Genomic DNA, 6,294 nt, shown 5'->3' on the forward strand with positions numbered 1-6,294 from the left:
TCCCCAGGTGGAGGCTCACCAGCAGATGAGGGCACCCCAACCGTCTTTTTCATCGGTCTGCTGAGTTGCACCCTGACACGCTGTGCGGATCTTCCCATTCTTTTCTTCTTTCTTCAATAACGGAGGGGTGCCCTGGCCGGGGGAAGCGCCGCGGACGGGCCTCCCCCACCTCCCCAGGTGGAGGCTCGCCAGCAGATGAGGGCACCCCAACCGTCTTTGACTCGCCGGCCAGCTAAGCTGCACCCAACCGTCTTTGACTCGCCGGCCAGCTAAGCTGCACCCAACCGTCTTTGACTCACCGGCCAGCTAAGCTGCACCCTGCCGCTGCACGCGACCACCGGACAACCGCCCAAGCACGGGTTCACCAGGATCGCCACTAGCGCCCGACGCGAGGAGTGGGCCCCCGCAGCCAAGTAATTGGGGACCCACCCCGGTGGCGATACCATCCAAACTGCTGTCGTTGCTGCTACTGGAATCATCCCGGTGGCGATACCATCCGAACTTCTGCTGTCGCTGCTACTGGACCCACCCGGTGGCTGTACCAAAGAGCTGCTACTGCTGCTGCCTTTTGACTCCGGCGGTCGGCTCCTCCGGATCCAGGCCTAAGCCCACCGTGAGACAATTCTGGACTCGAAAGCTTGTCTGCTTGGGCGTGGGCCCCACCCTTGACAAAATGCTCCCCTCAGCTTTGCAGAATCGGCTGGAGTCATTTGACACTCGACTCCCACGGACTTCTGGTAAGGACAAACTGCCGCCATTGCTCTTTGCCCCGGACGGCAGCCACCTTGCCTCCGCTTGGTGCAGTGAGAAAGACTGGTTCGAAGCGTCGGCGGAAGAACCCGCCTGCTGCCCCGCCCCAAGAACGAACCATGGCATTTCTACGGGGTCGCAGTGACGCCATGCTGACGCAAAGTTGACGCTAACGAAAGTTCTCGAACTACTGAAAGGAATTCTGGTCCAACAGCTAATTCATGGAAAGACTTAGACTGTACTCTGGCCCGACCTCGCCCCAAGATGGCGCCGATGTAGGAGAGGCCTACAAACCCTTGTGGCGTTCCAGTCACGTGACATTTGTGTTAAAAAGAGAGATATATATATATATATATATATATATATATATATATATGCGATGCTTCCACACATGATGGTCGGGGAGGGGCGGGGAGGGAACCGATTTTATGCCGTAGTAGCGTTGCTCATGACACTCGACGCCTCTCACACCGTGGCCGGCCTGAACGGTTGTAGGCCCGTATCTTGTATACTGACATTGTTTTAAATAAAGGGCCTCTTGAAAGAATTACGGAATCAGTGTCATGACTAATCACATAGGTTGATAAAGATTTCTTCTTTTGAATAAATGATTGTTACTCCCAAGCAATAGAAAACAGATAATGCTGTCCCCATTTGCCTGAATCTTTTTGATTAACGGAATTTGTACCCATCACACCTATCTTTTTCCAAGAGTTGTTAAACAATGGTCAACCATAGCTCAGGGTATATGCCGAACGCAAGGTATGGTATCTTGCACCTTAATACACGACCGATTGAGAAATGCATGTATGACAAGGGAACCCGAATTTAGGAAATGAAATAAATTAGAGCATCTTTGTCTCGGACAAAAAGAATAATAGGTCTGTGGTATCACCCATTCCTGCGACTAGCCCGGTACGTGGTAAGTAGAACTTTTTCGTGTCTGCGCGCGCTAGGGTACTTTGAATACTGCACATCCCCTCCCCTCTTTTTCCCCTCTATAGGTCACGACGAAGCTCCGACTGAAGAATGAAGTGGACATGGACCGCACCGAGTTCAATATCAGGGAAAATTTAGACAAACGTTGTGAGATAGTGCGTGAAGTGCAGACCACCATTGAGAACATGAGAAACTGTATGGCATGATTGTGCGTGTGTGCTATGATTACACGGTATGAATGTGTATGCACCTCATGCTTAGGTCACTTGAAGAGAGCGTCACTGTATGATTGAAGTGCTCGCCCACCGATCAAAGGGAGGAGAATAAAGGGTCCGACACCCCCTAGGATAAACTACAAAATACTGAAAGTACGCAGCATGCATAGGAAAGGAGGACAGGAAAGGAGAGGTCCCCATAATCAACGTAGCCCTGAGTCTCCGTCTTAAGTTTCTGCGCTTGATGCATGTACTGTCACACCCTATCCGGCATTTGTGTGTACGTGATCACCGAATTTATGTCTTTTCCCCGCTTGTGTTTTCTTACATGGAACAGACCCATGCTACTCCATGTTGTGTGTGCACCAAGTAGCCTATTATCTTACCCATGTCTCTCTCGTTTTGTGTCGTATGTATGCCAAATAGCCTACTTGATGCACACCTACCTCTCTCTCTCTCTCTCTCTCTCTCTCTCTCTCTCTCTCTCTCTCTCTCTCTCTCTCTCTCTCTCTCTCTCCCTCCCTCACTAAAAAGCCTTCTTACCCTCTTTCTTTTTGAATAAATTAACGACACATACCTCCTCGGTAAGTGTATAATTGGCCTGGAGCACGGTGGTGTTCGAACAAATTGACTGAAACAAAATGACCGTACTTTGCCACGTTACTACCTCTCCTTTCTACAAATATTGAGCTTAATTGGCTGAGAAAAGAAAGGACAGGTAAGACGACTGATGTCTCCCAATTTGGCCCTCATCACGGGGACTATATGTCAGTGGTTTCCGTTTTTTTTCAGAGCTTTAACAACACCATCTCCACCGCCCAGAATTGCCCCCGCCCAATTACCCCGAAATAGAATGTCTAAAGCACCCCGTTCTCCCAAGGTAACCCCAGCCCTATACTAGCCGCCTTAGAGTATTTCGAACGAAACAGCTGATGACCTTATTCACTAATAATACATCGCCTAAACTGATAAAGGGTTACCTATTGTCCCCAGCAAAAATAATGCTTAGCTTATGTTCCTCCCCGAAATGGATACTCGTGAACCCGTGACAGTAGCACCTCGCACTTTCTTTTCATAAACTTAGCAGTCCTCGGAAGGAAGTATGTATTAACAAAACTTGTGTTGAGACGAACGAGTCTCTGCCGGAGAAGCCGGTTCGAATTTTTAATAGACTAGAAGTTTGACAGATGTCAGGCTTCCTGCAACCAGTATCGGGCGCAGGAATCGGCACCTAGAGGGCCAGACGATGGACAGGGACACCCACAGAAACTTGCACCACAGCAATGATTAATAGATTAGTAACGCACACACTAACATCAGAGTTAATAGACACCAATCATACAGCAACCGATAAAAGCATGTCCGCAACTACTCGGTGGTTGGGAGAGAGGATGAAGTATGTAAATGTCTTCCCTGCCAACTCTCTAAGATTTTTGTTTCTTGTACTCATTTAAAGATAACGCGCTGCCATCGGAAGGGAGGGGTCGGACGTGACGCACAGCCTGGCTGCAGACCATGGAACATCTATGACATCGACCAAGGGGGAAGCTACGAAGCAAAAAGGGCGTGAGACGAGACACCATTTTCAGGATGATAAGCTCGAAGTGCTACATCGAGGCCCCCCTGCTCACTGACCAGCGTGCCTGAAGTCTCAACCCGTCGGGCCCGATTGATGGGCCCAGTGCTGGAAGATTCTGCTCCCCTTGGTCCACATTTTTGATCCGATCCCACTCCACCCCCTCTTCCCTCGGCATCCCGAAGCACGTCACACCCTTCTCTCTCTCACCCTCTTTTATATGGATTATGAATCTGACTTACATACAGAAGAACAAAAAGCAGGTACCCTGTCTCAAAGTACCTATGGTGAACTGTGTTAAGGAACAGGGCTGTGATCGGAGAACAGTGAATGGTCACACCCTGCAACGTGAGAAATTGGATTTGAGCTGGACCTTAGCTCCACCGCCGGTGCTCAACAGTGCCAACGAAAGAAGAACAACAATAAGAGCTTACCAGTGATGGCTCTTTATAAAAAAAGGACACTGGAAAGAAGAACCCATGTCAAAGTTGAAAATCCTCTCCCAACCACCTTTTTATATTAACTATCTTCCTATCAGGTTTTCATGATGTTGCATCAATCACTTCCGACTGTACACTGAGAAGTTAAGAAAATGTAACTTTGTATAGTGACATTCATACAACACCAGCCATGTACACGACTATACTGACTATTTTCGATCCACACGAAGTCTGGGCCTTAAGTAATGTATGAAATATCCCTTGTTTTGCCAGAAACATCCTGTTTGCTTTACAGTATCCTATTTGTGCTCAAACAAACTCCCCTCCTCCTGTCCCTGGGCCTGACATGCGGCACAGCTGATGTAACTCTGTATGTACTACCTCCTCGCCTACTTTATCAACTGTATGTAACTATAAGCAAATGTGTCAGATTACTCCTGCCTGCCCTAAAAACTCTGTATCTTTTAGGAATGTACGAAAGACATTAACGATATTATAGCTGAAGGTTAACGAAGATAAATGTCGGCCAGGCAAGCTGGCGAGATATGTTAAAAGGGAGGACTGTGGAAATTTAGCTTGCAAACTGAACATTATCTGCGCCATCTTGCCTCTCCCCAGCGCCACGCACAGCGAATGCACGGCCGCCATTTTAGGCACCCCACTCTCTCCCCGCTCATTCTCGATCGCCAGCGCTTTCCCCTGGCGCTGCGAGCATCCCCCGCGCGCCGGCCGCCCCCGCTCTCTCATACACGGGCCATAAACCCTCTCATTCAGCGCGACCCTGCCATGGAACCACATTCCACACCTGACCGACATCCCATACATGGTCATGCCCCTCTTTGATAAACCCCCTTCCTCTGCGCCCCATTGTCCGAACCGATCCCAGGCCATCACCTAGCCCTGCGGATGCAGTTTATTGCTCCTACTGTAAGGGAAACACCCCACATCAAAGGGATTACGGTGGATCAAAGCCCCTACCCCCTGAGACCCGGCCGGTTGCACACACCCCCGGGAATTGGCGGAATATCCAGCTGCGTGATAGCCATCTCCTACTGTGGGTGGGGTGGGGACTTCTACTGTAGATATGTGCTGGAACGAGCTTGAAGTGGGGGTTCCAAGGAATGTCTTTCCGTACATCAAAGCCTCAACAAGAATGTACCATATGTAATAAAGCAATAAACCTGTGTATAAGAGACCAGGTCTCAGAGATGCAGTTAGAGCACCTCGTGACGATACCTTGCTGTCTGATCTGATGTGTTCTGTCCGACGGAATAAAACTTTGTTTCCTGCCTTCCAGTCTCCGGCGCCTGCCTCTTTCATTGGTAAATTATCGAGTGGTATGAGAGGCGATTACCGCCGGGCAATACTTGAAAGGTTATCGACTGAAACTGCCGCTACCATTTAACACTACCCCTGGAGCCACCAGGAGGCTGGTAATTCCTCAGAAGTTTAGGGGGTTCCTCTTGACCCTAGCACATGATATCCCATTGGCAGGACACTTGGGCCAAAACAAGACCTGGGACAGGCTTGTACCACATTTTCATTGGCCACACATGTCTGAAGACACAAAGGAGTTTTGCGCTCCTGTGTCACTTGTCAAGCCAGTGACAAGACAGGTGGCACCACAAAGGCCCCCCTGATACCACTACCTGTGGTGGGGGTTCCCTTTGAAAGGGTAGGGATTGGCATTGTTGGTCCCCTTGACCCACCAACAGCATCTGGGCACAGATTTATACTGGTGGTAGTGGATCATGCCACCAGGTATCCAGAAGCTATACCCCTAAGGACTACCACAGCTCCTGTGGTAGCAAGAGCCCTCATTGGAGTTTTCTCCAGAGTGGGTTTCCCAAAGGAGGTAATCTCTGACAGAGGTTCTAACTTTATGTCAGGATATCTAACTGCAATGTGGAAGGAGTGTGGTGTAAACTACAAATTCACTACTCCCTATCACCCACAATGCAATGGGTTAGTTGAGAGATTCAACAAAACCCTAAAGGGAATGATTAAAGGACTCCCAAAGAAGCTTAGGCGAAAATGGGACCTTTTACTTCCCTGCCTTCTGTTTGCATACAGGGAGGTCCCTCAGAAGGTGGTTGGCTACAGCCCTTTTGAACTTCTGTTTGGGCACGCTGTTAGAGGACCATTATGTCTGGTGAAGGAGGGATGGGAGTTACCTCTCAAACCTCCCAAACAAGATGTAGTGGACTATGTACTTTGTCTCCGCTCCAGGATGGCAGAGTACATGAAGAAGGCCAGTAAAAACCTTGAGGCAAGCCAAGAACTCCAAAAAGCTTGGCATGATCAAAAGGCTGTCTTGACTGTTTACAAGCCAGGCCAGAAAGTGTGGGTGTTGGAGCCTGTGGCCCCAGCAGCT

Source organism: Triturus cristatus, chromosome 1_1 (assembly GCF_964204655.1).
Source record: "Triturus cristatus chromosome 1_1, aTriCri1.1, whole genome shotgun sequence".
Taxonomy (NCBI): domain Eukaryota; kingdom Metazoa; phylum Chordata; class Amphibia; order Caudata; family Salamandridae; genus Triturus; species Triturus cristatus.